We start from the raw sequence: 22,057 nt of genomic DNA on the forward strand, positions 1-22,057 counted from the left end.
CAGTGGCCAATTTAAGGAATCAGCATGTTGAGAGCTTTTAGAATTTTAAGTCTCTCCTTGCATTACCCAAGGCAGTGTCACAATGTGTCGCTTGGTACATACAGTTGGACACTGGCCATTCAGTTAATAAAGTGAAAAGCCAGGCTGGGCAGGTGATGATAACTAACATTGATTTGTTCCTTCCAAGTTTACCAAGTGATTTATGTTCATTATCTCACTTGAGCTTTGTGACCCCTGGGAAGTGGGCATCTACAGGTATTAATACTATCTCTATTTTAAAAAGGAGGAAATAGAGATTAAAAGAGAGATTAAGTGCTTTGCTCAGTGTCACAGTGCTAGGGAATGTGAGCAGCATGCTTTGGGTCCTGAGCTTCCAGTGTTCAAGTGGAGAACTCTCTCCATTATAACACAGTGTCTCCCTGGTGCCAGGAAACTGGTACAGTGCTGAAATCCTAGGAACCCACATAAGCAGGAAAATCACTTCTAGAATAAGAATTCAGACTGGTGGAGGGAGTGCTAGATTACTTAATCAAGCTTTCCAAGTGTCCACCATTTGACAGGCACTGTCCTTGGTGTTAGGGATAGGAAAAAAAAGAAACAGTTCACTGACCTCAAGGAGATTACATTCTTTTGGGGGGGACAACAAGGACATATTTAAGAATTTACAAAATATATAAAAATAAATACAAGGCATTGGGGAAAGGAGGAGGCAAAATACGGAGATTGCCTGAATCTGACCATATGTTTGGCTCTGCCTGTCTCCACAAAGCCTCAGGCTTTCTCATGGTGAGTTCCAATATTTTTGTTCCCCATCTATGGCACTGACATGCCAGCATGGGCAAAAGCAGGATCTGAGATGCTCCCTCTTGACCACATTACATTGGTCTCCTCTTAGATATCTTTCCCATTATGCAAAGGAGTCACCCAATTACTGACAGATTGAAACTGAGCAGGCACTCTTGGAGAATTCTAGGGATTCCCAATATCTAAAAGGATATTGATCCAGAACCTTATCTATATCCTGTATCCAGTTAAATTCAAAAGATACTCTGACCTCCAGCAAATAAACAAGGAATAGAAGCTACACAGGAAGAATGATTGGAATGGAATTTTAGCCGTGTGGGCAATTAATTCTTTCCAAGATTGTATACTGACATTCATATCTAAAGGTATAAGATAAAATCCATGTGTAAAAGTTTTGTTCTCATAAAGATCAGAATCAAATTTATATTTAACACCTTATTAGTATAATTCTGACCACTTTGCATTTCCTGAGCACTGGTATGTTTTCCAAAGCATTTTCATGTCCATTATCTCAATCGATCTTACAGAGAAGCATATTGTATAGGAAAGACAAGTATTATTCTCCCCAATTAACAGAGGTATTACCCAGGCCAGTGGAGCCTGAAGGAGAACACAGACTTTCCAGCTCCTCCTCCAATGCGTTGGAAGGCTTTCATATTCTAATAGATCCAACATCTCATTGCTGAAAGCACCTGTTCCATTGATGCAGAGCCCAGTTCATACATGCCTACTCATCTCAGATAATTCTTGTCCATGGCCTTTCATAATTCTTCCATAGACAACTGACCAAATGTAGAATAAGAAATTTAGAGATAGAATGGCCCTCAATGATTACCTACTCCAACCCTTTATATTACAGATGAGGAAATAAAGTCCCAGGGTATCCCCTGTCCATCATCACCATAGCAGTTGGCTGTGCTCTGGGGCAACAGCTGATGACTGAGCCCCCATCCCCATATTTGTTACATGTACACATATACACACATTTTCCAGTTTTAGTGGGAAAGAATAATACAGGATGAGCAGACACAGAAGGGTCATGATTAAATTACCTTTCCCCAAAATTTGTCCTTCAAAGCTGCCTTATATTTTTTAGGCAGCCCACCCTCCTGCCAATCTCCCAGGTTCTCCACATCTTTTCCCAACATCCCTGATTCTTCACTCAACTGAAACTAATGTTCAAAGTTATCACTAATCTCCTAATTGCCAAATCGAATGACCTCTTCTAGACCCTCCTTCTCAGTCTCTCTGCAGCTTTTGACACTATGATCACCCTTTCTTCTTGAACACTTACTCTTTCCTTTCATGGCCATTGTAATACTTTTCCCTCTGAGTTCCCCTTCTATATCAATGCTCCTTCTATCATCGTCCAGAGTCTACCGCCAACTATAGATCTGCAGATCTTCTCCCTCTCCCTCTTCTTTTCCCTCTCTCCCTGCTTCTTTCTCTCTGTCTCTGTCTGTCTGTCTGTCTCTCCCTCCCTCCCTCCCTCTCTTTCCTTTTCTCTCACCTTTTCTCTCTCCTCTCTTTTCTCTCTCTCTCTCTGTGTCTGTCTCTCTTTCCTCATCAGATCCCATATTTTTCATTATCATCTCTATGCATATGACTCCCAGTTCTAAATAGGCAACCCTATTCTCTCTTCTAAACTCCAAGTTCCATCAGCAGCTTCTCATTGGGCATCTTCAACTGGATGTCCCACAGGAATCTGAAATGTAACATGTTGGAATTCCTTGCCCTTCCCTCTAAACCCAACTGGCTTTCAAACTTCCCTGTTTCTGTTGAGGTCAAGACCATCTCTCCAGTCACCCAGGTTTGCAACTTGAACATTTATTTTTCGCTCCTCCCAAAGTCCAATCAATGGCCAAATGATGCCTTTTATCACCTTCATCTGCTCATATGACAATTACTTAATTCAGGTCTCCATCACCATTCATCTGGATTATTGCTAATTACTCTCTCTGCCTCAGGTCTCCCCCTTTTCCCAAGCCATCCCCCACATAGCTGTCAAAGTGATTTTCTTAGAGTAAAAATCCAACCATGTCTTTCCTCAGCCCAGTAAACTCTTGGGAGCTTACTATTAAATCTAGGATCAGATGTTTCATCTTTAATGCCTTTTAATATTTCTTAGGTTTCATAACATGTATAATTATTAGTACATGTAGAAAATTTTTAAATGAGTAAATATACACATATTGGGAGGTATATACTCAGAACTTATTTTCCTGTTGGAGGGGCACAATCAGAAAAGTTTGGAGACCACCCTCTAGGTCTTCTGGTGTGTTGTGGATCCCAGGATGGAACTTGGTCCACTGCTTCCTTTTTTCGCTCTCATTCCCCTCCCAGGCTTTTTCCTGACTTTGTGGACTTCAGAATCATGTTTCTACTGCCGTGCCTGGGGTCTTCTCTCTGTGGAACACCCCAACACCCCTGTGGCCTACTCTTCATGGAATATACCTTTGCAAGGCCCAGCAACCCCTTCTCCCATTAGTGAGTTCTTCCTGGAGTGGCCCAAGACTACCTGCCTTCATTCCCCACCAGGTCCTATGCCTGACCTTCTGAGTCATGCCCCTGCATTGGGTAGCTTCATGGGGCCACTCTCTCTGCTCTGTCTTCTCCCATTAGATTGGGAGCTGGAGCTGTTGTCGCCTTGGCTTGTGTTTGGTGTCCTATTGCCTAGCACAGTGCTCAGTGTCTAACAAATACTTCTTCCCTTTCTTCTGTTACTAAATGACCAGCCTACCTCCTTTTCTGCTCATAAACATCCTAAATGACATTCTTATTCCTCTTATTATATGCAAGGCATTATTGAAATATTTGACCCCTCTTACTTTGGATAACAAGATTACTAAAAGCACTGAACTGAATTGGCTGCCCACTCTTCCCACAAACCTGCTCCAGGACTCTCCATGCCTAGATAAAAAAGAGAGGAAGCCTTGAATAAAAGCAACTTCTCCGCTGTTCTAGAAAAGCTTTGTTCCCTTACGATATCACAGAATCAGCTTAAAAGAGCTTCAGAAATTGAGACCAACCCTTCCATTTTTCAGATTATAAAAGTGAGGCCCACAATGAGGAAAGGACTTTCCCAAACTAAGAGGCATGCCAGAAATCATCTAAGCTATTATGAATAAGCCTCAATCCTAGACAGCCCTTTTTTGGGCAAAGCCCTCACCATCCTACAAACATATTTCTTCTTCATATCTATGATGCAATGGAAAAAAACCACTGGGATCTGGAATCTGAGGACCTTAGCTCTGATACTTACTCCTTATGTGAACATAGACAAGTCACTTCCCTGGTCTGAACCTCAGTTTCCCCCTCTGTAAAATGAGGAGGTTGAAATAAATGACCTCCATTATCCCTTCCAGCCTTTGATCTATGATCCTATGGTCAGTGCTGTTTTCTCTGCCCTTGAAGAGCCCTCCTATCACTGGATTTAAGGACCTGTAATCTGTGGGAGACCACAGGGCTTTACACAAATCTGACTTTGATGTAATTATCACGTTGTTTACAAATCTTGTCAATACATTCCAATTATAGCAAGGGTCATAGTAGGAAACGATTCCTTAGAACAAAGGTTCTAATCCCATTGGGGTCATTGGCCCTTTTGGCAATCTGGCAAAACCTAATAATGGCTTATCAAAAGAATATTTTCAAATGCATAAAGTAAAAACATAGAATTACAAACAAAACCAATTATATTGAAATGTTGTTATTATGATCCCAGGTGAAGAATGCCTGACTAAGATAAATAATTAATAAACAAAATACAGATAAATTCAATTTTAGACAACAGAAGTGATTTTTTTGCTTAATTTCAAAGATGAGCCTGGAGGTTAAACATATTTAGGATTTACAAAAATATTTTCATTGCTTCCCAAGAATCTTTTGATCAGGGGCTTCTACTAGTTGGTCCAAAATGTAATGGTATATAAATTCTCCCAAAATATATTTAATTGTGAAATCAATTCCTGTGGTGGGGAAAAGGGTTAGGAGTGGGAGGGAAGTGATAGATCTGACCATTTTCTCTTAATTAATTTCACTATCCTTGCACCAGTCAGGAATTGCAAGATGTGAAATATTGATACGCATCTTTTAAGAAAGCAGTAAAGAAATAGTGGTTTTGGACTAAGAAATGCTAACATTTATTAAAGAAAAACTGGCAGCAGCTCAAAAATGCACAGGAAACCAACTGAGTGGGAAGTATTGAAGATAAAGTCATGGAAGTTACCAATAAAATTCATTTTATAATGCCAACAGTGCCAAGTGAGCAACAGGGACCATGTTGGTAACTGAGTAAAGAGGAGAGGAAGCCAAGTACTAAGGAAGCAATGGAAATTAGAAGGAATTTGAGATTATATTAATCAAGACTCTGTACCTAGAGCAGTTGGATTTTAAATCAGAGGACCTGGGTTCAAATCCTGCCTCAAATATTTACCACTTGTGTAAACTTGGATAAATCACTTGATCTCTATCTGTCTCAGTTTCCCATTTGTAAAAGAAGATTGGCTTATTCTAAACTTATGCTCTATGAAGGGTTGTTCTTCTAGAGACCTTTCTTGATCATGATTACCACCATCATCACCCCCCATCAAGAAATTACTTTATATATATTTTATTGTGCAGACATGTGGCACAGTGAATATAGAGTGCTGGGTCTAGAATCTAGAAGACTCATCTTCCGGAGTTCAAATCTGGCCTCAGATTCTTGCCAGCTGCATGATCCTGGAATGTCACTTCACCATGTTTGCCTCAGTTTCTTCATCTATAAAATGAGCTGGAGAAGAAAATGCAAAGGAAAGCAAACCACTCTGATGTCTTTGCCAAGAAAACTCCTAAATGGGGTACAAAGAGCCAGAAATAACTGAACAACACCAGTATATTTTGTATTTCTCATCTGGGTGTATATTGTTTCTTCTCCATAGATTATAAACTCTTTGAGGTCAGGGACTGATTTTATTTTTGTCATTGTATTCCCAGTACCTCGCACCCTTCCTGGCACCCAGGAATTTAATAAATGCTTGTTGAAGATAAGAAAGCTCAGTGGTCATATAGTCTAGCACCTTGAGTTCTCCCTATCACTCCACTTGATCAATGAGAATGCTGAGGCCTAGAGTGAAGGAATAAGACCTTGAGTTCAGACAAATAAGATAGAACAAAGCTGGGATTCAAACTTAGATGTTTCTGACCTCAATTTATTGTTTATTCCACAATAACACACTTCTTACCTAAGGAAGGAATGGCAGCATCAAGTAAATTTAAGCTTCAAGATAGTTTTTTTGGGGAAAATGAACAAAATTAATGATAATTTAGTCTTATAAAAACTATATACTCCATATTGTGTCCAGTGATCTAGGAAGAATCCCTACCTTGATGTTGTTTCTGAACAATGAAAATTTCCCAAAGTCATTGGCTCCCAGTCTTGTTTCAACACCACCAACCTCTGGGGTTCAGAATAAAGACCAATTGTTTTTATTGCCAGTCTTAAGTCAGACAGGACTATCGCAGTCTCACAATTGGGAAAATTAAAACTGAAAGAGGTTAAACGAAGAGCATCATCTGCCTCTGATGAGCTTCTTATCTATCCAGAGAAAACCAGAAGTTGTTATGGCTACTCCTGAGATTTTCTTCTTACCCATGTCTTAACAGGCACAATAAATCTTCATTATCAGCACCCTGTCCTTTCCATCTCTTCCTTAGTAACTATGAAGAAAAAGAAAAAGAAAAAGAAAGGGGGAGAATCAAGAAAGAGGAAAAGGGAAGCAGAGAATTTCCAATAAAAACAACTAAACTTCCTTAAAGAATCAAAATATTGCACAAAAGGAAAATCTACCTTAACACCCTAAGGCCAAGGCTTCTTATTCCAATGTGGCATTATTCCCAGTAGCTTGAACTCACTGAACCCTCATTCATTATGATTGCTAATCATCCTACAAAAGGAAGGGAACCATTTTAGAGATATTCCCCCCATCCATAAAAGTTGGTCCAGAAGTCTCTCTGTCTCTCTCTCTCTCTGTCTCTCTCTCTTTTTCCCCCAACTTCTTTTTCTTTCTCTTTTTCTCTCCTTCTCCCTTCATTCCTCCTTCCTCTCTATCTCTGTCTCTGTCTTCCCCCTCTCCTCTCTTCCCCATCCTTTCTCTCTCCACCCCTATTCAATTATGAAAGTACCTTGAAGACAGGAATCATAAATTTTTTTCATATTTGTATCCCCAATGTCCAAGCAAGATGACATATACATATATATGCATGTATATAAACCTAATAAATTCCATTTTAATGGAAAATACTATCTATGACCAATAACTTTTCTGGCCTTACCAGTAGAATACATACTCCTTTATTTTTTGTTTTTGTGTGCCCAGAGATTGATACATAAAAGGCTTATTGAGTTGAATAGCTGATTTAGCACCTACTTTGTATAAGACTACTTTACTGGCATGTTCATAATATTAGAAGAAACTGAGAGAAAAGCATCCAGTGTGTTGAGTGGACCTCATATGTTGAACCCACATGAAGATATAGACAAGAGTCTCACAGGATGGAAATATATGGCTAGGTAGTAATCACTGGAGAGTACCCACATTGACAAAATCACAGATTCATTCAAGTTAGGCATAAGCAAGACTCACAGAATCATCAAATCTTGAAGCTGGAAGGCACATGAGTGGCCATCCAGTACAACCTAGACTTGAAAAACAATGTCTCCCAGAAGTAGTCATTCGGAGACCTCTAATCACAGAAAACTCTTTACCTTCTGAGTTGACCTATTCCACTTTGGGGCAGTTCTCATTGTTAGGAAGTCTTTCTTGACATCAAACCCAAATAGGTATCTTTGCAAGTTCTACCCATTGCTAGCAATTCTGCTCCATAAGGTCCAGTAGAAAAAGCCTAATCATTCTTCCATGTGATGAGCCTTCTTAAAGCAACAATGTTCTTTCCTCTATGTCTTTTCTTCTCCAGGCTTTCTTTTATCCTACTTCCTTCACCCAGTCCTCACATGGTACATGAAGATCTTTCATCATTCTGGCTCTCCTTCTCTGCAGAGTCTCTGACAAATTAAGGTAATTTCTTGTATGGTGAGGAGTTCAGTTAGCCCTGAGGAATGAAGATGGTGATAATGGTGATTTGCATCACCCTCACAAAAGCCCTGGGAATGGCAGCCCCTGCAAACTACCATTCTTGCTTCCAGCCCGGTCCTCACAGGCACTATCTGGGGAAGCAACTCTTGTGGAGAAGGAGTCAGCCAGCCATCCCTATTAATTGCCAATCAACTGATTCCCCCAATGCAGGCAAACTGGCCTAGATGAAGCAACAGGGCACCTCGGGGGAGATACAAAAGGCAGTGTGTGCCAAGCAAGTCAAACCCTCATCCCTCAGACCCTGGTGGAGACAACCTGGGTCCTTGGACTTCGTACAATGCCTGGAGAATAGTAGATGCTTCATAAATGTTTATTGGCTGAATGACTATACCCAAGAGCCTTGGAAATAACACTGGGAAGAGCACTGAGCTTTTAGCCCACAATCATCATCCTGGGAAGCAGCCCCAATGGACATACAGCCTGGCAACTGTTCCTATAGGCACTGTCATCCCATGTACTGAAGACCCAGAAAAGAAAATCCTTGGCACCAAAATCTTTGATATAGTCACATGCTTCAACAGAAATCAATATGATTTAATCAATGGAAGTGACAAAGAAAAGTATGCCCATTTACTTTGCTGCTGCACCCCAAGGACCATAGGAACTTGACATCTGACTTGCAGCTAAAACCTCCCATAACTGACATGGGAGCCCCTTCAGATCACAGACCACCTTACTTATCTCCCAATAGTTAGTACAGTGCACTGCACATAGTTATTGTCTAATAAATGCTCCATTCATTCATTCATTCATCATAATGCTGGTGAGAGTAATGGGAGGAGTAACTAAAAGTTCAACTTTAAGACTTTCAAAATTCTTCATAGACTTATAAATAGCCTTGTGAGGGAGGAACTCCAGACAGCAGTATCTCCTGCATGTAAAGAGCATTGCAAACCAGGACACAGAGTCCACCTAAGAGGATCTGAGCAGGGATTCCATGTCCTCGGATTTAGCTGCAGAGCTTTCTAGCTCATCCTACACAACTGAGCCAATTCTCTCATCCCTGGAGACAATTTCGCAGTGGTGGGTGTCTTTGGGACAGATGGTGACATTGAAAAGGCATTGGAGGAGGGATGCTCTAGAAAGGAGATGCCCAGCATGTCTGTGGGGAATAGGAAGTCAAGACTTTGAGATGAGGAGGAAGCAAGAGAAGGTGGAACAGCCCTGGACTTCAGCAAAGGAGTTCTGGGTTCCAGCCCTAGCTCTGCTGCTTACTAAACTTCATGGCCTTATAACCTCAATGTCTTTGAGTCTAAGTATCATCATCTGTTAAATAATGTGAGAGATCCCATCTGACTCTTAAGATTTTTTTTTAAATAGCCATGTTTTTACAATGAACTTCATTTTTTAAATAACAAGCAGTAATTTTTATCTTCTCCCGTCTCCCCCAGCTAAAGAAAAAAGAAAAGAAAACCCAAGTAACAAATATGCACAGTCACACAAAGCAAATTTTTGCCTTGTTCATGTACAAAAATGCAATTCTCTTCCATAATCTTTAAACCATCACTTCTTTGTCAGGGCAGTATTCATCATTATCATCAGTCTTTTGAAATAATGACTGATCATTTCTCAGGTTGGTCAGAATATTAAAGCCTTTCAAATTTAGTCTTTTTTACAAATGTTTTTTATCATAATACTCCTGACCCTGCTAACTTCACTTTGTATCAGTTCACAAAAGTCATTCCAGGTTTCTCTGAGTCTGTTTTGACATTTCTTATGACAGAATTTGTCTGTTACATTCTCATGTATTCTCATACATTCTACATGAATGATAATTGGTTCAGCCCTTCCCCAATTTATGAGTATCTCCTTAGTTTTCAGTTCTCTCTGTCAAAAAAGGCTACTATAAATATCTTTTGTACATAATGTTCCTTTCCCTTGTTCTTTGATCCCTTTGGTATATCGGCATAATAGTGGTATCAATTAGTCAATGGGCATGTGCAATTTAGTAGTCTTTTAGGCATAGTTCCAAATTGCTTTCCAGAATGACAATAACAGTCCACAGCTCCCAACTTAAGCTCCTGGGGCAAGTACTTCTTACCTACAAGAACTGCTAGGATAACTGTAAAGAAATATGGCAGAAATTGTTTAGACCAACATCTGTCACCATATACCAGTGTTAGTTTCAAATGGAGACATGACTTAGCTATCGAAGGTCCTATCATAAAGAACAGATAAATGAAGAAGAAATTGACTTTCTGATCTAGACATAGGGAAGAGCTCACAATGAAACAAGTAGGTAGAGAGTTACTATACTGATTGCTAATTCTTTGTTCCTTTCCTTAAACTTACTATGCTATGGATCCTCCAAGTCAGCAGTCAGTCAGTGAAATTTTATTCAAGATCCACTTTGTGCCTAAGTCCTATTAATAACCACCTCAGACCTGCTCCAAGAAGGGTTCAGTTTAGAAAATTCTTATTGAAAATTTTATTGAAAATAGTACTTTACTGAAGAATTTGAGAGATTATCCAATACCCAAAATCATTGTTTGTCATTAGAAATGTCAAAATGCTATTCTTTCTACACTTGAACAATAACTTACAACAAGTGAACCTCAGTTTCCTCATTTGTAAAATAAACAGGTTGGGTTGGATGACCTCTAAGCTCATTTGCAGCTCTAGACCCTTTGATTTTAAGTAGATTTATTCTTTCCATTGATTGATTTTATGTAAATACAGTTAGAGGCAGCACTACATAGCTGGTAGATTCTGGACTTAGAGCTTGAGAAGACCTGAACTCAGTCCTATTTCTGATACTTGTTACCATGTGAACTTGGGCAAGTCACAACCTTGCTGGGCCTCAGTTTCCTCATTTGTAAGAAGGAGGGGATAAGCTAAATTTAAAGTCCCTTCTAGCCCTGGATCCATGTTTCCGTGTTTCTACGCACCTTCAAGTCTAGAACGTTCTCCTTCACTTCTCACTTGTAGAATAACTGGCTCCCTTTCAGGTAGGTTTTTTTTTAACCTTCTCTATGCCACAGACCTGTTCATGAGTCCAACCCCCTCCAGATTCTTTTTCAAATTAATATTTTAAAATGAAATACATAGAATTGCTAAGGAAAGTAACTGTATTGAAATAAGTTATCAAAATGTCTGAAACAAAAACATAGCTCATGAATCCCAGATTACAAACCCTTGATTAAAGTAAAACTCTGGGATTTTTGACAGAAGGTCTTTCTTGATCTCTCTTGTTGTTAATGTTAAAATATTCATTCTACAAACTACATTCTCTTCCTTTGTATATTTGCATTCTCTTCCTCTGCTTCCTTGTACATTGTTATCTGGGTTCATGTTAGTTCCCAAGTTAGATGATAATCTCCTTGAACACAGGTGTTTTATTTTTCTGTTTCTAGCACAGTCCATTGTACATAGCAGGCATCTGAAAAAAAAATGGTTGTTGAATTGAACTGAAATGTAATGTAATGACAAATCAAAAAATCCTTAATTTGAACCCTACCTCAAATCCTTACTGTGTGTCTCTGGGATAGTCATTTAAGTTCTCTCCACCTCAGTTTCCAAATCTGTAAAATGGGGGTGAAAAAAAATAACTCCAGGGTCATGAGGATCCAATGAGATCATCGTCATAAAGTGCTTTGTAAACCTTCAAGCTAACTATCAATGTAAGCTATTTTTGGCAATGGCAACAAATGATGAAGCATGAGTATTCAAGGTCTAAATACACAGCTAAGATAAGCAGACATCATGACAGGTGGGTACCAGGACTGTAAAGTGATAGCAGCAAGTGGGCTGACAGATGGCACTCTCTCTGCCTTCAAGGGCCGCCACCTTCCAGTCAGAACTGCCTGTGTCTTTCTGGGAGATTCTTTCATTGCATGATCATCATAAAGGGAATTAAGAGAAAGATAAGTGAAGCCATTATGGTGATATGATTGTTAGTAAGTGCTCATTTATTGCTAACTTTCTGTAGGAATCTGGAGTGGAATAAAACTTTCCCTGCTGTTTTGTAGCAACAGGGAGAAAAGAAAACTCTGTTGTTAGGGCTGGGGGTGCTCACTGGCTTCTACTGAGTCTAAAAACCCATAAAGAAGCCATAAATCCTTGATGGTTTTCAAAGAACATTCAAGAACAGTGACACTGCCAACGTCTTAATTGCAATCCCAGCAATCACTATAGAGCAACAAGAAGAGACTGTGAATAGGAAATGGAAAGGGTCACCTTAGACAATGGCTACTCTCAGCGTATGGAAGTCACTGGTGCAGACATGGGAGCAGTTCACTTCAAAGAGAGCAAGGGGGTTGAGAGACCATTTCTTGCCTTATCTGTGTCTCTCCTCCTGCCTGGAGAAGAGGAGGGGATGGACAAGAGTCACACAGGATGGGCAGACAGAAATGGATGGGAGGCACATCTGTACTCTTTGATCTGGTGATGCTGGCCTCCTGCTTGTTCCATAAACAAGACCCTCCATATCTCAGCTCAACACTGGCTCTGGCCTTCCCCCCATGCCTGAAATGCTCTCCCTCCTCTGCTCCTACCCCTGACCTCCCTGCTTCCTGTAGGTGCCAATGGGAAACCTTCCCCACCCCCTTTTAATTCGTTTGTGTTTCTCTGCTAGTTATTCCCAGTTATCCTGTATAGAGCTTGATCATAACATATTTGTTTGCTTGGTGTCTCCCCCATTAGATTATAAGCTCCTTGAGAGCAGTTTCTTTTATGTACCTAGGACTTAGCACAGTATCTGGCACATTGTAGGCATTTAATAAATGTTTACTGATTGATTGAATGATAGAAGGAAGAAGAAGGAGGAAGAGGAAGAGAAAAAGAAGAAGAAGAAGAAGAAAAAGAAGAAGAAGGAGAAGAAAAAGAAGAAGAAGGAGAAGAAAAAGAAGAAGAAGGAGAAGAAGAAGAAGGAAAAGGGGCAGGAGGAAAAGAAGAAGGGGAAGGAGGAGGAGAAGGAGAAGAAGGAGGAGAAGAAGGAGGTGGAGAAGGAGGAGGAGAGGAGGAAGAACAAGAACCCTAGCAAGAACAAGAAATGGTTAGCCTTGGAGTCTCAAGAAGGTCTGGATTCAAGTCTTACATATTAGCTGTTTAACTTTGCGCAAGTCGCTTGACTTTTTAGTGCCTCTGGTACATTTCTAAGATGCTTAAGTTATAAATAAGTTGCTAAAACTCAAGGGCAGAGAGAGTATCCACATAGGGAATTCCTCATACCAGTATAAATACAAAAACTTCATACTAGACCCCTTAATTATAATAATAATAACAACACTAACAAATACAAATGTTCGCTGTACTCTAAAGTTGACAAATGGAAAAAGTCTCAGCTGAACCTCAAAACAACCCTAAGACAAACTACTATAATCACCATTTTACAGATGAGGAAATTGAGTCTCAGAAAGGTAAAGTTATTAGTCCATAGTCACACAGCCAGTATCAGAGGAAAGATTTGGACTTGGATCTTGCTGTCTCAAGACCCATTGCTTTTTCTACTGGCCCCTCTGCTTCAAGGAAGATGTTCTTCAGAATAATAGTAAATATTCCCTTCTTCATTCATTCAGTCATTCAATCATTCTTTTCACCGAAGTCCATTTCAACACCTATTAAGTACTCGCTATGCCCTTGAGGGGCCATGTCAGTCTACACAGCCTAGGGGAACCATGGTTCACCTCCACCATATGAGACACATCTGTCCTGTGAGTACATGGCACATGAGTGCCAATATCTTGGCAAGCAATATGGATGGCCATGAAGGCCCTGAGACACAACACTGGCATGCATATGTAACATAGGAGTGCTAGGACCATCTCTCAAAAGCTCAATCTTTCAACAGCTCAATTATTATTGATAATATCTCAGTTCTCCAAATGAGAGTTACCCATCTGCTGGAAAATTATTTGATTAATTATGACATATTAATGTAGTGAAATATTATGGAGCCATAAAAACAATAAATAGGAAGCATATGAGGAAATGGGGAAAGATGCATATATGATCATCTGGAATGAAATCACTAGAAGTGGTAATATATTCACAAGAATAAGAGAAGAAAAAGGAGGATAGGGGTCGGGGAGGGGAAGAAAGGGAAGGAAGAAAAGAAAAGGGGAGAGAAAGAAGGAAGAAAGCAAAGGGAAGGGAAGAAATGGATCTTTAGTGTATAACTGTATGACTCTGGGTGAGTTACTTAACCCTCAGTTTGCCTCAGTTTCCTGTTCTGTAAAAGTGAGCTGGAGAAGGAAATGGCAAACCATTTCAGTATTTTTTGCCAAGAAAACCCCAAATGGAGTCACAAAGAGTTGGACATGACTGGAAAATGACTGACTGAAGAGGGGGGCCCAAAACAAGAGCATTTTCTTTGCTTGGTTGGTTCTGCCTTGTTTAAGGAAGATTAGATTTCACCTTTATTTTAGATGTTCTTTAGATCATTTGTTTTTGTAGATAACTACTAACTTTATAATTTTAAAAAAAGAATTGTTGTTGTTTTTAATTCTGTCTGGTAACACTTGTTGGAACAGTTTGTCTAGAACCGTAGCAATGTAAATAAAGCAAGCAGTGTAAATAGGATACACCTTGAGCTCACAAGGGGTGTGCCCTGGGGTGGAGGAGAGAAGAATGCCACCATTTGGAGCTTCCTGCTTAGCCATTCTGCCTAACTGGGCCCTAAAATCCAATGCTGTTACTTGCTGAAGGATCACAGATGTGTTAGCACCCTCGGAATATAGCATCCAGGAACAAAACCCCAGTCGGTCCACCCTGAGTACAGCAATTCCTTTATATCAGCATGAATCTTTTGCATTTATAAGCTTTTAGAAACTGGAAAAGTACCACATCATTATATCAGTATATTGCAAAAAAAAAAAAAGTCTCTCCTTGATATTTCAAGAGCTTTTATCCAACACAGTTATAACTATATTTATCTAGCAAACACCAGCAAAGATGACATTTTAAGAAAGATACTGAAGAAATTCTTTCCTGTAGTAGATTTTGTAAAAGGCTTTTTTCTTCTCCCTTCTTTGGAAAGTATCTAAGTCATTCTAATTGTAGGGAAAGAGTGAGTTCTGATACAAGAGCAAAAGCAAAATAGAGTTGTTATCAGATGGTGCACAGTAGTTAAATGCCAATTCTCAGTCAGGTAAATCAGTTTTTGTGGAGTCCTACTGATGATTAATCAGCAGTAGCTAAGACAGAGTACATGAAGGACATGTCCCCAAACGGGTACAAAGGGGATTACAACGGGAGAATCTTTTCCATTCAAATATTTCCCTCCTAATTGGTAACATCCTTTCCTACCTCAGTTAAGAGATCTCTGTAATTTAATTTCCTTTTTCTGCATGCTGGAAAGAAGTTCCATATCTGTGTTTAGCATCATGTCACTAATCGGGAACTTCACTGATAATCGTATTCTCGGGACAGCTGAACTGTCCTAGGCTACATGCCCTGATGACCATCGTGTACGTTGGGAGTCTGAGCACTTGGGTTCTATTCCTGGGTCTGGTGTTTACAAACTGTGTGACATAAGACACCTCACCTCTCTTGCCCACAGTTTCCTCATCTGTATAATAAGGGGAATTGGATAAGATGGTCTCAAGTTGGTCTTCCCAACTCGAAAGCTTTAAGATTAAAACACTGGTTGTACCTAATGTAGTTTGATACCTGGTCTTGGACTTGGTGAATCTTATCCAGGACTTCTAATACATTTTACCAATGTGACATGGTTTATTGAACTAAATAGTAGGACTGAAGTCAGGAGACTTGGGTTTGAGGCCAGTCATTGGCTCACATGAATTTGGAAATGAAAGAGATACCTGAGGCCATTGAGTTGAAGGAAATTATTTTGGTTGAATTGTTTTACCTTTAAAAAAACCAAAGGGAGGAGTTCAAATGACTTGCCAAGGTCACACAATTTGTAACACTACAAGGACTGAAATTCTCATGACATCATTCTTTGTTATCCTGGGCAAGAAAGGCATGTAACTAACCACTCTGATCCTCCACTTTCTGAGGTTTAGGGACTGGATCTATGATTTCATTGGTATAAAGAACTATTAAGTGAAGAAGCTCTCTCTACCATGCCAAATTGGCCAACGTTCCAGGAAATCTTCAATCTCAGAAGTTAAATGACAAGGTCACAAAGCCAGTACTTGTCAGAGATGGGACCTGACTCCAGGTCATGTGTGTTGAAGGCTACGTCTTTATCCACTCTACCACACAGCCTCCACTCATAGAAGTTTAATCAGTGCTTCCATTTCACATGACTGAGAAAATGGAAAACTAGACATTTTCTCTGATTCTGGTATCTCAAACTTCCCCAAAATAAGAATTTGGCAAAAAGATAAAGTCATTTCAGCTGATTCCATGGCTTAGGACTTCAAGAATACTAAAAAACTAATGAATGAATAGCAGAGAAAGTTAATCTCTAATTTCAAATACACCCTCTCCCCCCCCCACCTACTAAGTTCAGGTTCAATTGTATCAGTTGATCCACAGCTTCACAGTAGAACTCAACTTACCCACTCACTCCCAGTGCCTCATTAACCAAAAGGCAGGAATTTGTCCTGACTGGGCCAAAAACTTCGCAGCCCTCGGTGCTGCAACAAAGTTCAACCAGATAATGAAGGAACAGAAGGACCTAGGGGCAAGACACATGTCTGGGGCTGAGTGGCACTCCACTAAATACCAGAGAAAGAGCCCAGCATCCAGCTGGTGCTAGTTTCATTGTCCCAGAAGTTTTGGGGGGAAGATTCTGAGGACAGTGAAATATGAATTGCCAGCATGATATAAGGCCAAGATAGCTTTAAGGTTCAACCCCAGGGAAACTGCCATCAAAGGGGAAAAAGTCAGAAAGTGAACACTGAGGGAATAGGAAGAAAGAAAATCTCCCAGGAGGAAGAAAATTCAGTCAAAGGCCTTTAGCATAAACCCTTATTAAGAGAACACACTAGGTTGTAAGTTTTTTGAGGGTGAGGACTGTCTAATGCCTCTTTGTATAGCCCAAACTTAGCATGGTATCTGCCACATAGTAGGTGCTTAATAAACGATAATGGTGATGATGATGATGATGATGATACAACCTCCAGTTCAGCTAAACAAATCTGAAGTATTAATAGATATTGCAAAACAAAAATCAATACCTTAAAACGTAGAAAACTCTATTGATTCCCACGGGAGAATGGAACTACAGTTGAATATTCCTGGGTGGTTTTAAAGAGAAACCTAAATTGCAAAAGCAGAATCTATGACCTACACAGCAAATATAATTGGCAGTGGGAAGCCATTAGATTTATTGAAAGCACCTTAGGAAAATCATTTTGGCAATCAATCAGTAAACATTTATTAAGAAAAATAAGTGAAAAAGTAGAAAAACTTGTATCTACGGTGGCATTTCATCAAAGAAACAAAAAAGAATATCTGATTGACAAGATAAATACACAAAAGTAAAGACAATTTTGAAGAAGAGATGCAAAAGGCAATTACATTAAAAGAAAACATGATCTTCATACCAGTAAAATGTATTGATCTTGAAGATAAGATGCATGAGGAAAAAAAAGCAAAAATTTTAGGTCTCCCTGAAGAACATAACAAGTCAAAAAAATCTGAACACTGTAATCAATCAATCAATCAATCAATCAGTAAACTTTCAAGTGTCTACTATGTCCCAGCCACCATGCTAAGCACTGGGGATACAAAAAGATACAAAAGACAATTCTGTCCTCAAGAAGCTTACAATCCCCAGAACTTGTGGACACACAAGACAAAATGTTAATCAAAAGAATCTATAGGTCTAGGGGGGAAAATTTCTTTGCAACAAATTCCAATAAACACATTTGGTTCAAACTTAACAATTCTAATGGCAATAACAACTTCCAAAAACAACCTGGAGAAAGACGTTCAAATATAAAGGAAAATTTGAAAAACATAAGACTATTCTGTACCTACAAGAAATCTACATAAGAGAATGGAATAATGTTTTCCAAAACACAAAGGAACACAAAATAAATCCCAAAGTGACCTATTCTGCAAACCTGAGTCTGCTCATTAACAAAAAAGATAGATTTTCAAAAAAATGAATCATTCAAAGCATTTGTAGAAATAAAACTAGATTTGGTTGTTAAATTACTTGCTTTAAAACACAAGAAAGATAGACAAAGCAACTAGAGACAACAATAGCAAAATAACAACACAGAGATCATTGAGAGATTTATTTCTAAAAGTACAGGGGACAAAAGTGAAAGCAGTCCTGAAATATCATGGACTAAACCTCACAACACCCTGCTTACAGATGAATTAATGTTTATTTGTTTGGTTGTTGTTGTTTTGTGAGATCAAATTGAAGGATGTGAGGGCATTTAAATGGGGAAAGAAGATGATAGAGGGGAATGGGTGATATATCCTTATGAAATCAAAGGTTAATTATGCAGGGAAAATAACTCTTGTGGTTTCTTGGGATGATGAGAACATTCAGAAGAATGAATGAGGAAGAAAGAGAGGGACTGAAACAGAGGTACAAAGGGTAAATATTGTTTAACTGATTAATACTTTCATGGGGAAAAGAGATATTCTCTAAATGGAGATGGGGGTCTTACAATGGGTCTGCAGGGATTTGGTTGTTTAGAAAGACTTATCCAACCTCAGGAGAATGGGAATCAGAACTTCTGGGAGTAACTGAAACCCAGAGGAGGGGAAAAGCATGGACCCAAAGAAGTTTCAAAATAAATGGGAAAAAATGTTGAGGATAACAAAGATTAATAATGAATTGAACAATCAATAACGAGTTGCACATGGGAATATTTCTACCACTGGGCATTATTATCTCTATCACCAATAATATTTGGCATTTCTAAAACTAAGACAAAATAGCCAAAATTGGCAAGATCTACAAGGCAATAACATAGAAACTATTTAGAAGAGGGAACCCAAAACAGACACCTGTGAAGCTTTACTTCCAGGGGGAAGAGTGATCCTATGGAAGATATTTTAAAATGGCCATGAAATAAAGAATATAAGTTTATAATAGAAAGAAAGAGAAGATAAAGAATAAAGAGAATGAAAGGCAGAAATCTTTTTTATAAAAAGCAAGAGAAAATGAAACACTAAAAAGCTAATAAACGAGTTGAAGGGGAGGAGTATTTTATTTGATTTCTTGAAAGGATTAAAAATAGAGGGAAGATTAAATAACTAGAGAAAAAGAAGAAAGAAAAAGAAATCAATAACTGAAGCAAAACTCCAAAATTAGAAAAACAGATAACAAATGTGTGGAGGTGGAGACTTGAAGTTGAGAGAAAGGAAGCTAATGGGAATAGGATTGCCTTAAAGCAGCTTAAGCTAAAATAAAAGGGAAAAACTATGTTTACAGAGTAAGAAGAACAAAAAAAATTCAGTAAAAAATAGAAATATATGAATAGTCAATCCACAATATTTGCATATTTAACCCCAATTTTATTAATAACCTCATTTTTATTTTGCGTTGGCAACTGCACACATTTATGGCTATGTGAAGTAGAGGAAAAAATGAGAAGTGCAGTGCACACATGCACACATATATCCTACCAGATGCTTCACTGATCCTACCAATGTAAAGATTTCCCTGTACATTTGCTGCATATCTTCATTGTTTACCTTTAAAACTCAAATTTGTTGTTGCAATTATGCTCCCAAAGTATAGTGCAAGTCCTTTGGGCTCTAAGTGTCAAGTATGCAGTCAGTAATGTGGCTTATTAATAAATAAAAGTTTCGGATAAACTTTGAACTTGAATGTCTGTAACTTCTTTCAGTCATGAGTTTGATGTTAACAAATCAGCAATTCATTATAGCCACAAAAAAGGAGGAAAGTATTTATGGTATAGATTTCACATGTAATAAAAAGTGAATATTTTCTGAAATCAGTGGTTTCTTATTGAGATGTTTGCACAAAACATCATAGAATTTTAGGGAATCAACAGCAAGAAAAAATTTTGCAAGCTACCAATTTTATTTTTGTGTACTGCATTTCATGGGTTATTTCATGGTTACTGTGTTAAGAAAAGTGCATATTATCAGAACACATGTTTTGTTACAAAGAAGTGTATGCAGAAAAGTATGCTTTCAGCAATTTTTAGTGAAAGATTACAGATTTTTAGCGGTTGTGGGTACCTAACCCTTATTTCCTATAGTTTCAATGTGTCAATATTCATGTTTTTTTTTTATTTTTGTACCATGTTCTAGAAATATAACCTCTTTGAAAGTTGAGAATTAGCTGTCTAAATCTAATTCTCATATTTGAAAATGTGAATGGATTGAACAATACAACAAAATGAAAAGAAGTGACAAATTGGATTAAAAACAAAAGCCCACAATCTGTTGCTTATAAGAAACATGTTTAAAAACAAAGACATACACAGAATAAAAATGAGAGGATGGGAGAAAATTTACCGTACATTAAGTGAATCCAAAAAACATTGAAAATGTAAAGAAAGATATTCATTGTGCTGAAAGGAACCATAGGGGACAAATCAATATCAGTATTGAACTCATGTGTTCCAAAGTCTTAACATCCAAATTCATAAAGCAAACATTAAGTGAGCTATAAAAATAAAGTGATAATAATACAATAGTGACAGGAAACTTCAATGCCACTTTCTCCATTTTGGATAAGTCCAACAGAAAGATAAACAAAAGAGAAACATGTAAAACTGAAGAAATTGCTGGAGAATCTAAAGTGGAAAGACTGAAAGACTTGTGGCATCCTTTAAATGGAACTGCAATACACACTCATATATGTACATATTATATGCATACATATGTATGTATATGTATATATTTAAATATATACATGTCAATATCAAATGGAACTTTTGCAAAAATTTACTATGTATCAAGGACACTGAAATATAGCAAACAAATGTAAAAAAAGTGGAAATAGCAAATACATCCAGTACAAACTATAATACAATAAAAATAGTCATCAGTTCAGGTACCACAAACAAAAGAAAAAGACCCAAATGGAGACTTAACAATGGATTCCTAAATAACACTTGGCTCAAAGAGCAAATCACAGAAACAACAGCTATGTGAAAGAAAAAATAACAACGATGGAGCAACATATCAAATTTTGGATAAACCTAAAGAAGTCTTAGGTAGGAAAGTATATCCCTGTAAACCCGTGTGTGTTACTTAGAAAATCCCAGAAAATTCACAAAGATACTAATTGTGTTTCATAGATTCAGTAATGTTGCAGGTTAAAATATAAGTCCTCAAAAATCAACAGCATTTTATATAACAAAAATCCAAAATGCAATAAGAAAATCTCATTCCAAACAATAATAACATCCATAAAATATCTGGCGATCATTCTTCCAAAGCACAAAATATAAAATTCTATAGATTCAATTCCAAAGTGTTCCTTAAAGAAATAAAGGATAACTTATATAGCTATAGGAATATGTAGTGCCATGACTGGGCTATGCTAATATAATTTTTAAAAAAACACCATGCCAGAATTACAGCTTTAATGCTATACCCATCAAATTATCAAAGTTATGTTTTATAGACCTTAATAAAATAATAACAAAATTTACTTGGAGAAATAAAAGATCTAGAATACCTAGGGAAGTAATAAAAAAGGAAGGGATGAAGGAGGGAAGATTACTTACAGACCTCAAACTATATTATAAAGCAGCAGTCAGCAAAGCCATTTGGTATTGGTTAAAAATTAGAGAAATAAATGAATGGAATACACTAGACAAAACAGAAACAGAAGTATTGAAATTCAATAACACAGTGTTTGCTAAACTGGAAAACAGAAATTGCTTGAGAGAGAATTCCTGATTTGATGAAAATTGTTCAGAAAAAATGAGAAGCATTCTGATAGAAACTGGAATTAGACCAACATTCTATGCCATACTATAAAATATATTTATGTGGGTATGTGACCTCAATATTAAAAATCATACTAAAAATTGGAAAAGTACATCACATATATTTCATAGTTATAAGCAGAAGACACTCTTAAACAGCAAGATATAGAGGCAACTAAAGATAACTTTGATTACATGAAATAAAAAAACTTCTGCACAAACAAAGAGTAGGATGATAAAGGATAAGAAGGGTAGCAGTGAAGTGAAAAAAAATTGCACCAAATTTTTCAGATAAGAAGTAGATATTAGAAAAATATAGACAGCTAACAT

The sequence above is a fragment of the Notamacropus eugenii genome, chromosome 1 (genome assembly GCF_028372415.1).
Source record: "Notamacropus eugenii isolate mMacEug1 chromosome 1, mMacEug1.pri_v2, whole genome shotgun sequence".
NCBI lineage: Eukaryota > Metazoa > Chordata > Mammalia > Diprotodontia > Macropodidae > Notamacropus > Notamacropus eugenii.